Here is a 23,256-nt window from a genome sequence, read left to right on the forward strand (position 1 = left end):
CCAGTGTACCCATGCACACAGTCTCCAGAAGGGGACCCCAGCCCCAGATCCAGCTGCATTGTCTCTGCCACTGTGGTGAACACTTGCAAGGAGGCAGGGACTCTGGCACCCTCTAGCACGCTGGCTCTTGAGGAGTCAGAGGAAAATGTTGGGGCCCATTACAAGTCCCCTAGAGTTGGAGCACACAGTCCAGATGTTGGGAGCTGAGTGCTGGCCGCCTAAAACCTTCCAGAAATGAAGCCTGTCGGCTAAATCCACCTTATACCACAACCCACAATCAAACCCTCAAGGTCATCAAATAGTTATGATAAAAGTAAAAAACCATAACAAAAACAAAAAACAACCCTCATCCAAAGGTCAGCAACCTCAAAGACTGAAGGTAGATAAGCCCAAAAAGATGAGAAAGAATCAGTGCAGGAATCCTGGAAACTCAAAAAGCTAGGGTGCCATTTTTCCTCCAAACAACTGCATCACCTTTCCAGCAAAGTTTCTGTACCATGCAGAGATGGCCAAAATAACAGAAATAGAACTCAGAATGTGGATAAGGACAAAGTTTATTAAGCTATGGGAGTATGCTGAAACCCAATCCAAGAAAGATAACAAACATGATAAAACAATGGGATTATGTAAAGAGGCCAAATCTATGATTCACTGGTGTCCCTGAAAGAGAGTGAAACCAATTTGGAAAATATATATATATATTTTTTATACGGAGTCTCGCTCTGCCGCCCAGGCTGGAGTGCAGTGGCCAGATCTCAGCTCACTGCAAGCTCTGCCTCCCGGGTTTACGCCATTCTCCTGCCTCAGCCTCCCGAGTAGCTGGGACTACAGGCACTCCCCACCTCGCCCGGCTAGTTTTTTTTTTTGTATTTTTTAGTAGAGATGGGGTTTCACCGTGTTAGCCAGGATGGTCTCAATCTCCTGACCTCGTGATCTGCCCGCCTCGGCCTCCCAAAGTGCTGGGATTACAGGCTTGAGCCACCACGCCTGGCCCTGGAAAATATATTTTTGCATATTATCCATAAGAACTTCCCCAATCTAGCTAGAGAGGCCAATATTCAAATTCAGGAAATGCAGAGAACCCCAGTAAGATATTTCACAAGAAGATCATACTCAAGTCACATAATCATCAGATTCTCCAAGGTCAATAAGAAAGAAAAAATGTTAAAGGAAGCTAGAGAGAAAGGTCAGGTCACCTACAAAGGAAAGCCCATAATGGCAGACGTCTCAGCAGAAAGCCTATAAGCTAGAAGAGATTGAGGGCCAATATTCAACATTCTTAAAGAAAAGAAATTCCAACCCACAATTTCATATTTGGACAAAGTAAGCTTCATAAGCGAAAGAGAAATAAGATCCTTTTCAGAGAAGTAAATGCTGAGGGAATTCATTACCATCAGACCTGCCATACAAGAGCTCCTGAAGAAAGAAAGCACTAAATATGGAAAGACCATTGCCAGCCACTACAAAAACACACTAAAGGACACAGATCAGTTACACTATACCACTTAACATCATGATAACAGATCAAAGCCACACATATCAATATGAACCTTAAATGTAAATGGACAGCCAGATGCAGTGGCTCACGTCTGTAATCCCAGCACTTTGGGAAGCAGAGGTGGGTGGATCACGAGGTCAGGAGTTCCAGACCAGCCTGGCCAACATGGTGAAACCCCATCTCTATTAAAAATACAAAAATTAGCCGGGTGTGGTGGCACACACCTATAATCCTAGCTACTCAGGAGGCTGAGGCAGGACAATCGCTTCAGCCCCAGAGGCAGAGGCTGCAGTCAGCTAAGATTGTGCCATTGCACTCCAGCCTGGGCAGCAGAGCAAGACTCTGTCTCAGGAAAAAAAAAAAAGTAAATGGACTAAATGCCCCAATTAAGAGACATAGACTGGCAAGCTGGATAAAGAACCAAAACCCACTGGTATGCTGTCTCCAAGAGACCCATCTCACAAAGAGTGACACACATAGGCTTAAAATAAAGAAATGGACAAAAATCTACCAAGCAAATGGAAAACAGAAAAAAAGCAGGGGGCTGGGTGCGGTGGCTCATGGCTGTAATCCTAGGACTTTTGGAGACTGAGGCAGGAGGATCACTTGAGGCCAGGAGTTTGAGACCAGCCTGGCCAACATGGTGAAACCCTGTCTGTACTAAAAATACAAAAAATTAGTTGGGCATGGTGGCTTGTGCCTGTAATCCCAGCTACTAAGGAAACTGATGCAGGAGAATTACTTGCACACCAGAGGCGGAGGCTACAGTGAGCTGAGATTGCACCACTGCTCTCCAGCCTGGGCAACAGAGCAAGACTCCATCTCAAAAAAAAAGGGAAAGAAAATGAATAAAAAAGCAGGGGTTGCAATTCTAGTTTCTAACAAAACAGACTTTAAACCAATAAAGATTCTAAAAAAACAAGGAGGCCGGGCGCGGTGGCTCAAGCCTGTAATCCCAGCACTTTGGGAGGCCGAGATGGGCGGATCACGAGGTCAGGAGATCGAGACCATCCTGGCTAACACGGTGAAACCCCGTCTCAACTAAAAATACAAGAAAATTAGCCGGGCGAGGTGGTGGGCGCCTGTAGTCCCAGCTACTTGGGAGGCTGAGGCAGGAGAATGGCTAAACCCGGGAGGCGGAGCTTGCAGTGAGCTGAGATCCGGCCACTGCACTCCAGCCTGGGGCACAGAGCAAGACTCCGTCTCAAAAAAAAAATAAAAAATAAAAAAAATAAAAAAAATAAAAAAAATAAAAAAAAATAAAAAAACAAGGAAGGGCATTACATAATAGTAAAGGGTTCAATTTGACAAGAAGAGCTAACTATCCTAAATATATATGTACACAACACAGGAGCACCCTGTATTCCTAAAGCAAGAACTTGCCCAAAATGCAGGTTCTTAGAGACTTTCAAAGAGACTTAGACTCCCACATAATAATAGTGGGAGACTTTAACACCCCACTGGCAATATCAGACAGATCATTGAGACAGAAAATTAACAAAAATATTCAGGACCTGAACTCAGCACTGGATCAAACGGACCTGACAGACATCTACGGAACTCTCTACTCAAAAACAATAGAATATACATTCTCCCCATTGTCACCTGGCACACATGCTTTTTTTTTTTTTTTTTTTTTTTTTTTTTTTTTGACATGGAGTCTCACTATGTCCCCCAGGTTGGAGTGCAGTGGCACGATCTCGGCTCACTGCAACCTCTGCCTCCTGGGTACAAGCAATTCTCTGCCTCAGCCTCCAAAGTAGCTGGGATTACAGGCGCCCAACATCACGCCCAGCTAATTTTGTATTTTTAGTAGAGATGGGGTTTCACCATCTTGGCCAAGCTGCTCTTAAACTCCTGACCTCATCATTCACCCGCCTCAGCTTCCCAAAGTGCTGGGATTACAGGCGTGAGCCACTGCACTGGGCCGGCACACACTCTTAAATAGATCACATAATTGAAAGTAAAACACTCCTCAGCAAATGCAAAAGAACTGAAATCATAACAATCTCTTCGACCATAGCGCAATCAAGTTAGAAATAAAGACTAAGAAATTTGTTCAAAACCATATATTTACATAGAAATTGAATCACTTGCTCCAGAATGACTTTTACCTCTTTAATTGAAAATTCTTGTTTCCCATCTTGCTCTTTCTTCTTAAAGAGGTGGCAGCGCCTGTAGTCCCAGCTACTCTGGAGGCTGAGGCAGGAGAATGGCGTAAACCCGGGAGGCGGAGCTTGCAGTGAGCTGAGATCCGGCCACTGCACTCCAGCCCGGGTGACAGAGCGAGACTCCGTCTCAAAAAAAAAAAAAGAAAAAAAAAAAGAAAATTCTTGTTTCCCATCTTGCTCTTTCTTCTTAAATTTCCTTGGTCATTCCCTCCAAGATGATGCTGGATAAGAGGAGACGAGAAGATCCTTAGTGTCATTTCTGACTTTAGTGTGACTTTCTGTAACATGTTCATTATATATTATTTTAAATTAACAATTACAAATTGTTTGATAATATTTTACAAATGATTCTCCTATGTATATTCAGACTCTAGCATTTTATGTACCATTTATTACAGTAATTTTATTATTTTTATTTTTTTGAGACAGGGTCTCACTGTGTTATCCATGCTGGAGCACAGTGGCACCTTCTTGGCTCAGTGCAACCTCCACCTCCTGGGCTGAAGCAAGCCTCCCAGTTCAGCCTCCCAAGTAGCTGGGCCCACAGGCATGTGCCACTATGCCCAGCTAATTTTTAACAATTTTTTGCAGAGATGGGGTTTTGTCATTTTGCTCAGGCTGGGCTTGAACTCCCAGGCTCAAGTGATCTGCCCACCTCATAAAACATGTCAATTTCTTCAATGGATATGGTTCTGTTTGGATTTTCTGTGTCAACTAATGTCAATGTTGGGAGAGTATATTTCCTAGAAAGTTGCCATTTCATTAGATAATTCTAAAACTTACCTGCAAAGGGAGAGAAACTAGAATAGCTGAAACATAAGAAAAATAAGAATAAAGTGGGTGAAATCATTGAACATGGTATCAAGATTTGAAAAATAGTAAACATAGAGGCCAGGCGCGGTGGTTCACATCTGCAATCCCAGCACTTTGGGAGGCGGGCGGATCACGAGGTCAGGAGATTGAGACCATCCTGGCTAACAAGGTGAAACCCCATCTCTACTAAAAATACAAAAAATTAGCCAGGCGTGGTGGTGGGCACCTGTAGTCCCTGCTACTCGGGAGGCTGAGGCAGGAGAATGGTGTGAACCTGTGAAGCATAGCTTGCAGTAAGCCGAGATTGCACCACTGCACTCCAGCCTGGGCAACAGAGTGAGAATTGGTCTCAAAAAAAAAAAAAAAAAAAAAAGGAAAAGAATAATAGTAAACATAATGAAGATTGTGGCCAGGTGTGCTGGCTCATGCCTGTAATCCCAGCACTTTTGAGAGGCTGAGGCAGGCAGAGCAACCTGAGCCCAGGATTTTGAGAGCAGCCTAGGCAACATAGAGAGACCTCATCTCTACAAAAAAATACAAAAATCAGCCAGGCATGGTAGCACATACCTTTGGTACCAGCTACTCAGGAGACTGAGATGAGAGGATCATGTGAACCTGGGAGAGGGAGGTTACAGTGAGTGAGTCAAGATTATGAACACTGCACTCCAGCCTGGGTGACAGAATGAGACCCTACATTAAAAAAAAAAAAAAAAAAGACTGCATGGCATTGGTGGAGAGCGATATATATATATCCATGGAACAGAACAGAGAATGCAGAAATATCTTCCTTTCAACTGATATTTGATAAAGATACCAAAGCAGGCCGGGTGTGGTGGCTCATGCCTACAATCCCAGCACTTTGGGAGGCCGACGCAGGCGGACCACGAGGTCAAGAAATTGAGACCATCCTGGTCAATGTGGTGAAACCCCGTCTCTACTAAAAATACAAACATTAGCTGGGTATGGTGGCATGCACCTGTAGTCCCAGTTACTCGGGAGGCTGAGGCAGGAGAATCACTTGAACCCGGGAGATGCAGGTTGTAGTGAGCCGAGATCATGCCACTGTACTCCAGCCAGGTGGCGGAGTGAGACTCCGTCTCAAAAATAATAATAATAAAAAAAGATACCAAAGCAATTGAAAGCAGGACTTTCAAATATGGTGCTGGACCAAATGAATATCCATGAATGAAAAACGATGAATCTGCACTTAAATTTTATACTCATTCAAAAAGGATCATATTGTTAAATGCAAAATAAAGAAACCATAAATGTTAATCTATCAAGAATTATAAAAACATACTGTAAATTAATTGGGAACAAGCACATCAAAGAGTTCATAGATATGACACCAAAAGCATGGGAAAAAATGATAAATGAAACTTCGTCAGGTTAAAACTTCTGGTCTGTGATACCAATGGAACAGAACAGAGAATCCAGAAATAAGGCCACACACCTGCAACTATCTGATCTTTGATGAAGCTGACAAAAACATGCAATGGAGATAACACTCTATTTAATAAACGATGCTGGGATAACTGGCTAGCCACATGCAGAAGATTGAAGCTGGACCTCTTCCTTATACCACACAAAACAATTAAGTCAAGATGAATTTAAGACTTAAATGAGAAACCTCAAACTATAAAACACATGGAAGACAGTCTGGGCAATAGCATTCTGGACATACAAATGGACAAAGATTTCATGACGAAGACACCAGAAGCAATTGCAACAAAAGCGAAAATTGACAAATGGGATTTAATTACACCAAAGAGCTTCCACATAGCAAAATAAACTATCCACAGTGAATAGAAAACCGTACAGAATGTGAGAAATGTGCAAACTATGTACCTGACAAGAGTCTAATATCCAGCATCTATAAGGAACTTACACAAATTTACAAGAATAAAGCAACCCCATTAAAAAGTGGGCAAAAGACATGAACTGACACTTTTCAAAAGAAGACATAAGGCCCCGTCCAATGGCTGATAACTGTAATCCCAGCACTTCGGGAGGCCGAGACGGGTGGATCACCTGAGGTCAGGAGTTCAAGACCAGCTTGGCCAACATGGCGAAACCCGGTCTATACTAAAAATACAAAAATTAGCTAGGCGTGGTGGCTCATGCCTGTAATCCCAGCCACTCAGGAGGCTGAGGCAGGAGAACGGCTTGAACCTGAGAGGTGGTGGTTGCGGTGAGCCAAGATCATGCTACTGTACCACCAGCCTGGGCAACAGAGCGAGACTATGTCTCCAAAAAAAAAAGAAAGAAAGAAAAAAGAAACAAGCCAGAGCACAGGAAAAGGGAAGAGGCCTGTGTGACCGGAAGAGAGGGAGTGAGGCGTTCACTAGCAGGAGATAAGGTCAGAGAAGTCCTGGGGGAGCAGATCAAGTAGGGATAAGGTCTTCAAACAACTCTGTCCCACAAAAGAACTTGCAAATGATTTATTTCCTCACCTATTTTAAGAAAAAATTTAATTTTTTTCTTTCTCATATAAATTGACACATAAATCATGTCATATTTTCTATAATCCTCATAAATGTTGACATGTTCAGCTAAGTCCCAGGAAATCCAGGGTTGCTCTCATCTGAGATGTGCAGGACTGCAGAGGAATGCATTTGGGGAGTTCGGGAAGTCACTTTTGGACATATGACGGTAGAGATGCCTGCTAGACCCCCCGAGGAGAGTTGAGGAGACAACTAGACACAGGATTGTTGAACTCAGGGGAGAGGTTTGCAGGAGCCATGGAGCCATGTAGGTGGGGTTGAAAGCCATGAGATGAGATGATAAGGAAGGGCAGTGGGTGTGGACAGAGATCAGAAGTCATCCAAGGACTAAACTTTGCGTCACTCCACATTCAGAGAAAGAAGTTCAAAACACAGTAGAAGAGGAAAAGGTGAAGTGATCAGGGAGGCAAGAAGAAAACTGAAAGAAGTCGATTTTTTAAGGTTGATGGGATGTCTTCAAAGCCAAGAAAATAGAAGAGAAAGTGATCAACTGTATCACATACTACCAATAGGAAGAAAAATATGAGGACAGGAAGTTAAACATTGCATTTAAAAATGGGGAGGTGTGCCGGGAGCGGTGGCTCATGCCTATAACCCCAGCTCTCAGGGAGGCAGAGATGAGAGGATAGCTGGAGCCCGGGAGTTCGAAACCTGCCTGGGCAATATAGCGAGATCCCATTCTCCACAAAAAGGAAAAAAAAAAAAAAGACAAAAAAAAAAGTGTAAAAATGGGGAGGTTGGCTGGGCTCAGTGGCTCACACCTGTAATCTCAGCACTTTGGGAGGCCAAGGCAGGCAAATCACCTTCGGTCAGGAGTTCGAGACCAGCCTGACCAACATGGTGAAACCCCATCTCTACTAAAAATACAAAAATTAGCTGGGTGTGGTGGTGCATGCCTGTAATCCCAGCTACTCAGAAGGCTGACACTGGACAACTGCTTGAATCCGGGAAGCAGAGGTTGCAGTGAGCAGAGATCATGCCACTGCACTCCAGCCTGGGCAACAGAGTGAGACTCCACCTCAAAAATAAAAAAAAAGAAAAAGAAAAAAGAAAGAAAGAAATGGGAAGTCACTGATGACTGAAAAAGAGGGGGTCAGTTGAATGCTGGAAGTAAATGTTTGATTCAAGCAAGAATTCAAGGGTTCAAGCAAAAGTTGGAGGCCAGACTTGAAGAGAAAATAAAAGCAAGCTTTCAGAGTATGACATTCTTTTTTTTTTTCCTTTCTTTCTCTCTTTTTTTTTTGAGATGGCGCTTCATTCTTGTTGCCCAGGCTGGAGTGCAATGGTGCAAGCTCAGCTCACTGCAACCTCCACCTCCGAGGTTCAAGTAATTCTCCTGCCTCAGCCTCCCAAGTAGCTGGGATTACAGGCATGTGCCACCACGCCTGGCTAATTTTTGTATTTTTAGTAGACACAGGGTTTCACCATGTTGGCCGATCTGGTTTCGAACTCCTGATCTCAGGTGACCCACCCGCCTCAGCCTCCCAAAGTGTTGGGATTACAGTCGTAAGCCACCGCGCCTGGCCAGGAGTATGACATTCTTAAAGGGGCTTAGAAGACGGGAATTACCATAGAGGGAAATGTAGTTACCACTATTTTTTGTTTTAAAGATGGTGAAGGGGGCCTGCCCCTCCACACCTGTGGGTATTTCTCGCAAGGTGGAGATGAGAGACTGAGAAAAGAAATAAGACACAGAGACAAAGTATAGAGGAAGAAAAGTGGGCCCAGGGGACTGGTGCTCAGCATACGGAGGACCTGCGCCAGCACTGGTCTCTGAGTTCCCTCAGTATTTATTGATCACTATCTTTACCATCTCGGTGAGGGGGATGTGGCAGGACTATAGGGTAATGGTAGGGAAAGGGTCAGCAGGAAAACATGTGAGCAAAGGACTCTGTGTCATAAATAAGTTTAAGGAAAGGTGCTGTGCCTTGATGTGCACCTGGGCCAGACTTATGTTTGACTTTACACGAACATCTCGGTGCAGTAAAGAGCAGTATTGCCGCCAGCATGTCTCACCTCCAGCCATAAGGCGGTTTTACTATTCTCTCAGTAAATAGAATGTACGGTCCAGTTTTACACTGAGACATTCCATTCCCAGGGATGAGGAGGAGACAGATGCCTTCCTCTTATCTCAACTGCAAAGAGGCCTTCCTCTTTCACTAATCCTCCTCAGCACAGACCCTTTACGGGGGTCGGGCTGGGGGACGGTCAGGTCTTTCCCTTCCCACAAGGACATATCTCAGGCTGTCTCAGTGTGGGAAGACCTTGGACAATACCCAGGCTTTCTTGGGCAGAGGTCCCTGCAGCCTTCCGCAGTGCATTGTGTCCCTGGGTACTCGAGACTGGAGAATGGCGATGACTTTTACCAAGCATACTGCCTGCAAACACATTTTTAACAAAGCACAACCTGAACAGCCCTAAATCCATTAAACCTTGAGTTTCTGCGAACTCAGCAGCACATGTTTCTGCGAACACAGGGTTGGGGCTAGGGTTACACATTAACAGCACCTCAAGGCAGAAGAATTTTTCTTAGTACAGAACAAAATGGAGTTTCTTATGTCTTTCTTTTTCTACATAGACACAGTAACAGTCTGATCTCTCTTTCTTTCCCCCACAAGATGGGAGAGTAGAAGGGAAAAAAAATGCTTTATTCTATGTGTGTGCATGTGTGTTTATGTGTTTTTTTAAAGGAGAAGACCTGGGTACACTGATGAAAATAATTCCCTTGAGCCCAGCACGGTGGCTCATGCCTGTAATCCCAGCACTTTGGGAGGCCTAGGCGGGTGGATCACAAGGTCAGGAGTTCGAGACCAGCCTGATCAACATGGTGAAACTCCGTCTCTACTAAAAATACAAAAATTAGCCGGGCATGGTAGCGGGAACCTGTAATCCCAGCTACTCAGGAGGCTGAGGCAGGAGAATTGCTTGAACCCAGGAGGCGGAGGTTGCAGTGAGCCAAGATTGTGCCATTGCACTCCAGCCTGGGAGACAGAGTAAGACTGTGTCTCAAACAAACAAAAAAGAAAATAATTTCCCTTGAAGTAAAAACTGATGACATCATGGAGGAAGGATGCCACACTGTCTTGAGACTGCAAGTGGGGCTGACCCATGGTGCACAATCCCAGGGACAGCCACAGCCATGGGCAGGGACAGACCATTCCCAGTCACTGCTGAGTAGAGATGACAGGCCCTGAGGCAGGTGGGTGGGCCCATTGGAGATCACTTTGTTTAGTTTTTTTTTTTTTTTTTGAGACAGAGTTTCACTCTTGTTGCCCAGGCTGGAGTGCAGTGGCAGGATCTCAGTTCACTGCAACCTCTGACTCCCGGGTTCAAGAGATTCTCCTGCCTCAGCCTCCAGAGTAGCTAGGATTACAGACATGTGCCAACACACCCGGCTAATTTTGTATTTTTAGTAGAGATGGGGGTTTCACCATGTTGGTCAGGCTGGTCTCGAACTCCTGACCTCAGGTGATGTGCCTGCCTCAGCCCCCCCCCAAAGTGCTGGGATTACAGGCGTGAGCCACCGCACCTGGCTCCTTTAGTCTTTAGACAAAAAAAAATAACAAACTGTTTTTCCTGCTCTCACAACACAGAATACTTCACCTCTAATCACCAAAATGTGTGTGTGGTTTTTCTGCACAATGACCTGCTCCAGGTGCCCCTCTGCCTGGCTGCCCACCATCTGGCAAGTGAGGATTGCCTCTGCCTGGCTGCCGCCCCATCTGGGATATGAGGAGCGCCTCTGCCCCACTGTCTGGGAAGTGAGGAGCGCTCTGCCTGGCTGCCCCCTCTGGGAAGTGAGGAGCGCCTCTTACCGGCCACCGCATCTGGGAAGTGAGGAGCGCCTCTTACCGGCCACCATATCTGGGAAGTGAGGAGCGCCTCTGCCTGGCCGCCCCACCCTCTGGGAAGTAAGGAGCGCGTCTGGCCCGCAGCTGCCTCGTCTGGGAAGTGAGAAGCGTCTCTGCCCGGCCGCTGTGCAACCTTCCAAGTGTGAAGTGCCAGCCTTGTGTGTGATCTTTTCTGTCTTCCCCAAGTTTGCATTTTCGACATTAAAGTTTACTTTTTAGTTAAAAGTTAAAAAAAAAAAAAAAAAAGAAGGTCCCTCACTTCCAGTGCTGTATGCAAATAGCAGCTGTCACTTATATTTCTGAGTGACCTAATAAATACTGTGGTTCTCATAACCACTGCTCCAGTTTAATTAAGTTGGTAGCATAGCTCCTCCATACAGCTGTTTATCTGTATCCTTTGTAACATCTTTTTTTTTTTTCAGATGGAGTCTTGCTCTTGTCGCCCAGGCTGGAGTGCAGTGGAGTGATCTCTGCTCACTGCAACCTCCACCTCCCGGGTTTAAGTGATTCTCCTGCCTCAGCCTCCTGAGTAGCTGGGATTACAGGCACCCGCCACCACGCCCAACTAATTTTTGTACTTTTAGTAGAGACCGGGTTTCGCCATATTGGCCAGGCTAGTCTCGAACTCCTGACCTCAGGTCATCTGCCTGCCTCAGCCTCCCAAAGTGCTGGGATTACAGGTGTGAGCCACAGCACCCAGCCTGTAATATCTTTTATAACAAATGAGCAAACCTAAGTATAGAGTTTTCCTCAGTTCTGTGAGCACCTCTGGCAAATTAATAGAACCCAGGAGGGGGTCAAGGGATGCCTAATTTATAGTTGGTTAGTCAGAAGCTCATGTCACAAACTGAAACTGCAAGTGACACCCATAGTGTGCCAGCCTTGTGGAACTGAGCCCTCAAACGGTGGGATCTAATGCTACCTCCAGGTACACAGTGTCACAGCTGAGTCGCATTACAGGACACCCACGTAATGTATGACGGAGAATGGGTTGCTGGTGGGAGAAATCGCCACACATTTAGATGATCGGCAGGGAAGTAATCTGTGTTGTCTTCACTTACATTGAGTGTGACAGGAGAGAGACGGGAAAAATGCTGTTGTTTTTCCCCTTAGTTTATAGACTCACCCATACCCTACCCTATCCCAGGAAAAGAGGGTGACCAAAACCTAAATTCATGAAGTCACTGCCCTTAGAATGAATAGGGATTTCAAAAGAAGCTATAGCCTGATACCAAGATGTGAAAAATGCACATCTTATAGATAGGAGTTTTTGCAATTCTCACCCATTTCCACACATTTTTAAAACATATTTAGCCAGGTGCGGTGGCTCACGCCTGTAATCCCAGCACTTTGGGAGGCCGAGGCGGGTGGATCATGAGGTCAGGAGATCGAGACCATCCTGGCTAACATGGTGAAACCCTGTCTCTACTAAAAATACAAAAAATTAGCCGGGCGTGGTGGCGGGCGCCTGTGGTCCCAGCTACTCGGGAGGCTGAGGCAGGAGAATGGCGTGAACCCGGGAGGCGGAGCTTGCAGTGAGCCGAGATCGTGCCACTGCACTCCAGCCTGGGTGAGAGCGAGACTCCATCTCAAAAAAAAAAAAAAAAAAAATTTAAATTTGCTATACTATAAACACAGAAATCAATATGTCACAATTTAATCAACACATCCAATCAACTCCCCCTTTTGCTCATTATTCTGTTTCCCTCCCTTATTCCTGACACATCTCTCATTCTCACCTTCTTTCTGTAACTCTTGGGCACTCTTCTGTTTCCCCGGGTTTCTGCTCCTCATTTTGTGCCCCTCTCCTCTTCTGCTGTTTCTACCCTTCTTCCCTCTACTCCATCTCTTCCACCTTCTGGAACTTGTTTCACCTCCTTCTTGCCAGTTACGTGATTGTCCTCAATCTCCACACCTTTCTGCCTGTCTTCCTCCATCTCTCCTTCCCCTGTTAAATTCTCTTCCCTGTTTACACCCCCTTGTCCTCAGTCTCTAGCACCCTCAGATCCCTGGGCTTACACTGAGGTCTATGACCCATTCTGAATTAATTTATGTACAAAATGTGAGGCCTTTGGATTTTTTTTTATTTTCTGCATTTGGATTTCCAGTTGTTCCAGCACCAAAACTCACTCAAAGAGACAATCTGAACAGGCCTCTATACCTTTCAATGAATTTGAATCAATAATCCCAAAGAACCTTGTGTGGTTCTCTCTCTGCTGCCCTCTGTGTCATCGCTGCCACTTCTTGCTGTCCCAGCACCTCGCTGTCTGCCCTGGCTCGAAATCATTCCACCTCTTCCCGACTCTATCTCTCCCTATCTTGCTGTCCTTCATCTCTTTGACATCGACCTTTTCTCTACATTTCTTCCTTTATTTTCTCTTTTTTATTTTTTGAGACAGTTTTGCTCTTGTTGCCCAGGCTGGGGTGCAATAGCGGGATCTCGGCTCACTGCAACCTCCGCCTCCCGGATTCAAGTGATTCTCCTGCCTCAGCCTCCCGAGTAGCTGGGATTACAGGAATGCGCCACCACCCCGGCTAATTTTTGTATTTTTAGCAGAGACGGGGTTTCTCCATGTTGGTCAGGCTGGTCTTGAACTAGGCCTCCCAAAGTGCTGGGATTACAGGCGTGAGCCACCGTGCCCGGCTTTTTTGTTTTGTTTTGTTTAGACAAAGTCCCGCTCTGTCGCCCAGGCTGCGGTGTAGTGGTGCAATCTCGGCTCACTGCAACCTCCCCCTCTTGAGTTCAGGCGATTCTCCTGCCTCAGCCTCCTGAGTAGCTGGGATTACAGGCCCACACCACCAGGCCCAGCTAGTTTTTGTTTTTGTTTTTTGAGACGGAGTCTCACTCTGTCGCCAGGCTGGAGTGCAATAGCGCGATCTCGGCTCACTGCAACCTCGGCTTCCCAGGTTCAAGCGATTCTCCGTCTGAGCCTCCTGAGTAGCTGGGACTATAGGAGCGTGCCATCACGCCCGGCTAATTTTGTATCTTTAGTAGACTATTTTTAGTAGAGACAGGGTTTCTGTCTGACCATGTTGTCCAGGCTGGTCTCGAACTCCTGACCTTGTGATCAGCTCGCCTCAGCCTCCCAACGTATTGGGATTACAGGCATGAGTCACCGCGCCCAGCAATTTTTGTATTTTTAATAGCGACGGGTTTCACCCTGTAGACCAGGTTGGTCTTGAACTCCTGACCTCAAGCGATCCACCCACGTTAGCCTCCCAAAATGCTATGATCATAGGTGTGAGCCACCGGGCCCTACCCCCTTATTTAATCTTAATATAGACAGAGGAAAACTCACTTGTGGAGGAGCAACTTCCATTCCGGTGAACTGCTTCCGGGTCTGCAGGAAACTGCGCGCACACGGTGGAAACCAGGGATGGGCAGGTCCAGCCAGCAAGATACAGAGTGTGAAGAGTGGAAGGGAGGGGGCGGGGGCACAGCGGAGAGGCGGGACCTGTGCTTTCCTCTTCTGGCTCGCTGGGCGTCTCTATTTTACTGGTTTAGGGAGAGACATTTACCAGTGAGGATGAAGCAACTCGGCAGGATCTCCCTGGGACAGAGCAAACTGTTGGTGATTGGATCCAGGAAAATTCCTGCTATCGAAATTAAGCTCAGCAATTTAATTTAAAAGCCCTAGAATTGTCTGTTACAGGAGTATAAACCGGAATGTGAAAGGGAAACTGCGTGGGGTGATGGTGTAATTCCATGCTGATGCCCCACACAACAAAATAGAAATCGTTTCATTTTCTAGTCTCCATTCACTCCAGAAAGAGTCAACCTTGTACTCGTTTCCAGAGGCTTTCACAAGGACAATACCTGGGACGCAAGGCGTGGGAAGCTAGGTCTGTCACCCAGATTCATCTCGCCTCTGCCCAAAAGAGCCAGTGCATTGAAAACAGCGGGGTTTTGCAGCAAAGAAAGAGTTTAATAATCCCAGGGTTAACCAGGTCAAACAAGTGGGAGAGGGGAAAGTTAATTCTCAAATCCGTTTCCCAAAAACCTGGAGACTAGAGTTTTTGAGGATAATATGGGGAGGAAGGGGCTAGGTAATTGGTGCAGCTGATTGGTTGGAGAGGAAATCTTAGGAGTGTGCAAAACAGTCTTCCTGGGCTGAGTCAGTTTCTGGTTAGAGATCACAGGATTTGTTGGTGCCAATTCTCTGGGGCCAGTGAAGAGGAGGCCCAGGTGGCCTGAGCTGCTCTGCCCAATTGTAAATGTCTGAAAAATACTTCAAAGATCAATCTTAAATTTTGACAATAATGATGTCTATAGGAGCAAATGGGGAAATTACAAATCATCTCATCTCCAGGATGATTGGTTATTGTTTATGCCTACATTTTAGCAGAATTCAGGTACCTTCCATAATTCTAACCTCGTTGCCTTTTTTTTTTGAGGTAGAGTTTCCCTCTTGTTATCCAGGCTGGAGTGCACTGGCACGATCTCGGCTCACTGCAACCTTTGCCTCCTGGGTTCAAGGGATTCTCCTGCCTTAGCCTCCCAAGTAGCTGGGATTACAGGCCCGGCTAAATTTGTATTTTTAGTAGACAGGGTTTCTCCATGTTGGCCAGGCTGGTCACAAACTCCCAACCTCAGGTGATTGGCCTGCCTCCGCCTCCCAAAGTGCTGGGATTACAGGCGTGAGTCACAGTGCCCTGATTTTTTTTTTTTTTTTTTCTGAGATGGAGTCTCCCTCATTTGCCCAGGCTGGAGTACACTGTCGTGATCTCGGATCACTACAACCTCTGCCTCCCAGGTTCAAGTGATTCTCCTGCCTCAGCCTCATGAGTAGCTGGGATTACAGGCACCCGCCACCATGCCCAGCTAATTTTTTGTATTTTTAGTAGAGACAAGGTTTCACCATGTTAGCCAGGCTGGTCTCAAACTCCTGACCTCAAATGATCCTCCCACCTCAGCCTCCCAAAACACTAGAACTATAGGCATGAACCACCACGCCTGACCCTTGTGCCTTTCATTAGTCTTACAAAGTTGGTTTCAGTCACCCAAGAAGGTCACTTTGGGGAGGGTCAGCTATCATCCTTGCCTGAAAGTCATAACTATAAACTAAATTCCTCTCATATGTAGCTGGACCAATGTCCGGGAATGAAGAAACACAGCTTGCGTGGTTAGATGCAACAATTACGTTAGATTTCTCTAATGGTTTTGCAAAGGCGGTTTCAGGTTCAGTGATAAGTTAGATCACCAATTTATACTCTAAATAACAAGCAATAACTTTTGAAAAGTAGATGTTACATAGCTTTTCCTTACACATGTTATTTATTTATTATTATCTTTTTTGAGATGGAATCTCACTCTGTTACCCAGGCTGGAGTGCAATGGTACGATCTCAGCTCACCACAACCTCTGCAATCTATTCTCCTGCCTCAGCCCCCCAAGTAGCTGGGGCTACAGGTGCGCACCCACACACCCAGCTAATTTTTGTGTTTTTAGTAGAGCCCAGGTTTCTCCATGTTGGTCAGGTTGGTCTCAAACTGCTGACGTCATGATCCACCCACCTTGGCCTCCCAAAGTGCTGGGATTACAGGCGTGAGCCACCGCGCCCAGCCTATTTATTTGAAACAGAGTCTGGGACGGGCAAGGTGGCTCACACCTATAATGCCAACACTTTTGGGAGGCCAAGGTGGGCGGATCACCTGAGGTCAGGAGTTCGAGACCAGCCTGGCCAACTTGGTGAAACCCCGTCTCTACTAAAAATACAAAAATTAGCTGGGTGTGGTGGCGGGTGCCTGTAAGCTCAGCTACTCAGGAGGCTGAGGCAGGAGAATCACTTGAACCTGGGAGGTAGAGGATGCAGTGAGCCCAGATGGTGCCTATGAACTCTAGCTCGGACAACAAGAGCAAAACTCCATCTCAGAAAAGAAAAAAAAAAAAAAAAAAAGGCTGGACGGGGGTTATCCCCCCGTAAAACCCACCCTTTTGGGGGGCGAGGGGGGGGGATCATGAGGTCAGGAGATCGAGACCATCCTGGCTAACATAGTGAAACCTCATCTCTACTAAATATACAAAAAAAAAAGAAAAAAAGAAAATTAATTTTGCAATATTTCTAAAAATATGTGGCAGACAGGTGATTTTCTTTCATATGAACGCTGAAGAAAACACAACTCAATTATCGAATTTTAAATAGCCTCATTTCTACTGGCAATAATTCTGTGACAATCCCCAACTTAGCATTTAATAGGAAGTATGTTTTTCTCTCACATCATTATAATTTGGTATTGTGAAATATTGCTAAGTAGCTACATTCCCAAAAATGAACTTTGAATCTGAACCTCTATGATCTCATGCAAAACTATGAGTTAATTGTGAAGCTTCTTTTGAACCTCAGAACAGCAGATGAGAAGCTGATTATAACTGAAAATCACAATTTCATTTGGTACATTGGAAATTTTCTTGCTTCCAAAAATATCCAGGAAGCAACATGGTCATGCTGATTCACAAAAAATTTAAAAGAATATTTCCTGAATCACAGAAAGATTTTGACATATCTTCTGTAACATCATTGTATGAGAAATGCAAATTAATAAGGAATTTTTTTTTTTTTTTTTTTTGAGACAGAGTCTCAGTTTGTTGTCCAGGCTTCAGTGCGGTGGCATGATCTTGGCTCACTGCAACCTCCACCTCCCCGGTTCAAGCAATTCTCCCTGCCTCAGCCTCCCAAGTAGCTGGGATTACAGATGCCTGCCACCATGCCCGACTAATTTTTTAATTTTTTATTTTTAGTAAAGATGGGTTTTTGCCACGTTGGCCAGGCTTTTGCCACGTTGGCCAGGCTTGTCTCAAACTCCTGACCTCAGGTGATCCACCTGCCTCAGCCTCCCTAAGTGCTGGGATTACAGGCATGAGCCACCATGCCTGGCCTAGAATTTTTTCAAAAAAGTTTAAGTAGAAACTACTTTTTTGGGGGTTTTTTGTTTTGTTTTGTTTTGTTTGAGACAGGGTCTCACTCTCTTTCAGGCTCCAAGGCAGTGGCAAGATCTCAGCTCACTGTAGGCTTAACCTCACAGGTTCCATTGATCCTCTCAACAGAGCCTCCTGAGAGCTGGGACGACAGACACATACCATGACATCCAGCTGAGTTTTTGTATTCTTGGTAGAGATGTGGTTTCACCATGTTACCCAGGCTGGTCTTAAACTCCTGAGTTTTGGCAAACCGCCACCCTCAGCCTCCCATTGCACTGAAATTACAGCTGTGAGATACTGTGCCTGGCATTCACAAAAAATTTAAAGGATATTTTCTTAATCACAGAAAGATTTTGATATATACTTCCGAAAATCAAGAGTCTCAGAGACAGGTCTCAACCAATGCCGAAAGTGTATGTTGCCAAGGCCTAGGACACACCCATGACACAGACTTCTGACAACATAAGCCCAAGGTGGTTTGGGTACAGTTTGGTTTTATACATTTTAGGGAGACATGAGACATCAATCAAGGTATGTAAGATGTACATTGGTTCACCCAGAAAGGTGGGACAACTTGAAGCAGGGAGGGGACTTCCAGGTCATAGATAAAAGACAAATGGTTGCACTGAGATTCTGATTAGCCTTTCAATGGACATGTGATTTACAGGAATAGTCACTTATGCTTTAGTCTGACTTAGTGAAACAACAGGACAAAGAAAGCAATCAGGTATGTATTTGTCTCATGTGAACAGACGGTTGACTGCGTGTTCCCTCTGTCCTCTGTCCACAAGGAATTTCTTTGTGGGGAGATAGTGAGAGAGGTATGTAGCTTCTTATCTTTGTAGCTATATTTTATTTTATTTATTTAATTTATTTTTTTGAGACAGAGTTTCACTCTGATGCCCAGGCTGGAGTGCAATGGCGTGATCTCTGCTCATTGAAGCCTCCGCCTCCCAGGTTCAAGCAATTCTGCCTCAGCCTCCCGAGTAGCTGGGAATACAGGCACACACCACCTGGCCCCGCTACTTTTTTGTATCTTTAGTAGAGATGGGGTTTCACCATGTTGGTCAGGCTGGTCTCAAACTCCTGACATCAGGTGACCTGCCTGCCTCGGCCTCCCAAAGTGCTGGGATTACAGGTGTGAGCCACTGTGACCAGCCTCTTTTTCATTTTAAAATCTTTTGGAGAAAGCATTCTAGAAGAAAATGAGTCTCTGGTCTTTGTTTTTTTTTTTTTTTTTTTGTTCTTGTTTTTGTTTTTTAATCTCTTGTGGCTAGGGTGATTCATTCCTAGATGGGTAGGTCCCAAGTTATTAGGAAAGCTCATTTTTAGCAGGTTGTAAAGTCTCACATTCTACAAGGAGAAAACAGGGGAAGGTAAAAAAACAACAAACAAAAAACAATTCTGGAAAATTGATATAGGTGATATTACTCTGAAGTCTATACATCAATAGGCAGGTATGAAAGTCGCTATATATGTAAACCGGTGGTTGTTATTTTCTTCTAAAGTTTCAGTTGTCGGCCAGGTGCAGTGGCTCACGCCTGTAATCCCAGCACTTTGGGAGGCCGAGACGGGCGGATCACGAGGTCAGGAGATCGAGACCATCCTGGCTAACACGGTGAAACCCCGTCTCTACTAAAAAATACAAAAAACTAGCCGGGCGAGGTGGCGGGCGCCTGTAGTCCCAGCTACTCGGGAGGCTGAGGCAGAATGGCGTAAACCCGGGAGGCGGAGCTTGCAGTGAGTTGAGATCCGGCCACTGCACTCCAGCCTGGGCGACAGAGCCAGATTCGTCTCAAAAAAAAAAAAAAAAAAAGTTTCAGTTGTCTAGTTTCAGTCTGCAGGGACTTAAGAAAGCACAGCTTAGTTTTCAGTGATTTCTAATCAAGAAAAGTGGGAGAAGAAAAGAAAGAAGAAAATTGGAAACATTATTTTGCAGACTTGTAGCTGGAAAAATATTATGAATAGAGTTTAGTCCAGGCGAGGTGCAGTGGCTCACGCCTGTAATCCCAGCACTTTGGGAGGCCAAGGTGGGCAGATCACCTGAGGTCGGGAGTTCGAGACCAGCCTGACCAACATGGAGAAACCCCATCTCTACTAAAAATACAAAATTAGTGGGCGTGGTGGCGCATGCCTGTAATCCCAACTACTCGGGAGGCTGAGGCAGGAGAATCGCTCCACCCGGGATGTGGAGGGTGCGGTGAGCCAAGATCATGCCACTGCACTCCAGCCTGGGCAACGAGAGTGAAAATCCATCTCAAAAAAGAGAAAAAGGGCCGGGCGTGGTGGCTCAAGCCTGTAATCCCAGCACTTTGGGAGGCCGAGACGGGCGGATCACGAGGTCAGGAGATCGAGACCATCCTGGCTAACACGTTGAAACCCCGTCTTTACTAAAAATACAAAAAACTAGCCGGGCGAGGTGGTGGGCGCCTGTAGTCCCAGCTACTCCTGAGGCTGAGGCAGGAGAATGGCGGGAACCTGGGAGGTGGAGCTTGCAGTGAGCCGAGATGGCGCCACCGCACTCCAGCCTGGGCGACAGAGCGAGACTCCGTCTCAAAAAATAAATAAATAAATAAATAAATAAAAATAAAATAAAAAAAATTTTTTTTTAATGTAAAAAAAAAAAAAAAGGAAAAAAGAATTTAGTCCAAACTGTAGAAAATAATAACAATTGAAAAACATAGGCAAGACTAGAATCTAATAACATGTGAACGATAGTTTATTTTGAAACAAACTTCTCTCTCTGCAGTTCCTGTTTTCACTAAAGCCAAATCATAGGATAAATTCATTTGAAAAATAAGTTTTAGTCTTATTCTACTTAGCCAGAGTATTTGCATACAGTCAGCAAAAACAATTATTTGCTGTATAGGCTCCTCCTTTTCTTTTTCTAAAAGAACTTTGCTGGAACTTTATTCCATAAGGAATCTCAAATTTGACTTCAATGCCTTAAGGCATCCTGTGCCTGCAAGTACCTGTATTAACTTGGTAAATTCCTAACCTTGAGATCCCAAGAAAACCTGGGTCTTTTGGGTCTGTGAGAAGGTGACACTTTTTTTTTTTTTTCTTTGAGACGGTGTCCCGCTCTGTCGCCCAGGCTAGAGTGCAATGGCACAATCTTGGCTCACTGCAACCTCCGCCTACCGGGTTCAAGCGATTATCCTGGCTCAGCCTCCTAAATAGGTGGAATTACAGGCGCTAGCTACCATGCCCGGCTAATTTTTTCACTTTTAATAAAGACGAGGTTCCACCACGTTTGTCAGGCTAATCTTGAACTCCCGACCTGGTGATCCTCCCGCCTCAGCCTCCCAAAGTGCTGGGATTACAGGCGTGAGCCATCACGCCCGGCAAAGCGACACTCTTTACTTACCACAGGTCAGGAACCTGTACTGGAACTGAGTAGACAAGGTATGAAGCTAGCATGTGCAAGGGGCTTTTTTTGGCTCCATATATCAACTTTGATTCCTTAAACGAGTCTGTATGTGATATGCCATTCCAGTCAAAACCTTAGTAGAATAACCAGTGTCTCCAACTGTGCCCTGTTTAAAATAAATAAATAAATAAAAACACCAAAAACAGATTCTTATTACTCTTATGCAAATACCTATACTGCATTAAGGTAAGAATACTCAACACTAGGCCAGGCCCAGTGACTCACACCTGTAATCCTAGCACTTTGGGAGGCTGAGGTGGGTGGATCACCTGAGGTCCAGAGTTGGAGACCAGCCTGACCGACATGGAGAAATCCCATCTCTACTAAAACTACAAAAATAAGCCGAGCATGGTGGCACATGCCTGTAATCCCAGCTACTCTCAGGAGGCTGAGGCAGGAGAATGCAGCTTGAACCCAGAAGAGGGGGTTGCAGTGGGCGAGATCAGCGCCATTGCACTGGGCAGCACCAAAGAGCAAAGCATGCATCTCAAAAAAAAAAGCAGACCCAGGTGGCTCCGCCTGTAATCCCAGCACTTTGGGAGGCCGAGTCCCGGGCAGATCAGGTCAGGAGATCCCGAGACCATCCTGGCTGGCAATTGGGAAACCCCATCTCTACTAAAAATACAAAAACTTAGCTGGTGGTGGCGGGAAGCCTGTAGTCCCAGCTACTTTCGGGAGGAGTGAGGCAGGAGAATGGCATGAAGACCCAGGAGGTGGAGCTTGCAGTGAAGGCGAGATGCAGCCACTGCCTCCAGCCTGGGCAACAAGCCGAGACTCCATCTAAGAGAAAAAAAAAAAAGAATGTTCTAAACACTAGTTTCAAATTTAGGAGAAATCAGGTAGAGAGAAATATACCCCAGTATTGTTCTACTTACCTCAATTATTTAAAGTTATAAATTACTCAAAGAAGTTTTCTGGCCCGAGCCTTGGTGGCTCAAGCCTGTAATCCCAGCACTTTGGGAGGCAGTAGTGGATCACAAAGGTCAGGAGGGTCAGAGACTATCCTGGCTAACATAGGTAGAAACCCGTCTCTACTAAAATACAAAAACTAGCGAGTGTGATGGCCCAGGGTGCCTGTAGTCCCAGCCACTTGGGAGGCTAGTAGCGGGAGAATGGCGTGAACCAGGCGGGCTGCAGTGAGCGAGATCGAACCCTGCACTCAGCCTGGGGAATTACAGTGAGACTCCGTCTCAAAAAAGAAGTTTTCTTGGCTCTGAAAAACAAAGGATAAACAACATTTTAAGCAAAAAGTCATAAAAGGATGATTTCAGTCTTCTATTAGTTCAGCTCATGAGTTAACTCCTATTTGACTGAAATTGATGAATATTTCAGCTCTCCATGGAAGTCTTGGAAGTTTTTTCTGTAGTGTCATAACCTCCAAAACTTGCATTCAAGATAACTTGCCGTAGTCCTATGTTCCTATGTTGATTATGAAATCACTTTTTTTTTTTTTTTTTTTGAGACTGATTCTCACTCTGTAGCCCAGGCTGGAGTACAGTGGTATAATCTCAGCTCACTGCAACCTCCGCCTCCTGCGCTAAAGTAATTCTCATGCCTCACCCTCCCAAGTAGCTGGGATTACAGGCACCTGCCACCACACTAGGCTAATTTGTGTGTGTGTGTGTGTGTGTGTGTGTGTGTGTGTATTTTTAGTAGATACAGGATTTCACCATGTTGGCCAGGCTGGTCTTGAACTCCTGACCTCAAGTGATCCACCCGGCTCAGCCTCCCAAAGTGCTGGGATTATAGGCGTGAGCCACTGCACCCCAGCCTAATAACTAATTTATTTTATTTTATTATTTTTATTATTTTTGAGATGGAGTTTCGCTCTTGTTGCTCAGGCTGGAGTGCAATGGTGTAATCTCAGCTCGCCCCAACCTCTGCCTACCAGGTTCAAGTGATTTTCCTGCCTCAGCCTCCTAAGGGATTACAGGCGTGCACCACCACACCCAGCTAATTTCGTATTTTTAGTAGAGACGGAGTTTCTCCATGTTGGTCAGGTTGGTCTTGAACTCCCAACCTCAAATGATCCGCCTGCCTTGGCCTCCCGAAGTGCTGGGATTACAGGCG

General features: G+C 45.5%; 1 long non-coding RNA gene across 1 annotated transcript; it reads right to left on the reverse strand.

The window, feature by feature from the left end:
* Positions 1-3,762: 3,762 nt before the first annotated feature.
* On the reverse strand, positions 3,763-21,484 carry LOC110741853. Its single transcript, XR_002518835.2, has 3 exons — positions 21,124-21,484; positions 14,137-14,388; positions 3,763-3,890 (listed from the first exon to the last, which is right to left on the reverse strand). It is a non-coding gene; the product is annotated as an uncharacterized LOC110741853 (long non-coding RNA).
* Positions 21,485-23,256: the final 1,772 nt, after the last annotated feature.

This window comes from Papio anubis, chromosome 20, assembly GCF_008728515.1.
Source record: "Papio anubis isolate 15944 chromosome 20, Panubis1.0, whole genome shotgun sequence".
Taxonomy (NCBI): domain Eukaryota; kingdom Metazoa; phylum Chordata; class Mammalia; order Primates; family Cercopithecidae; genus Papio; species Papio anubis.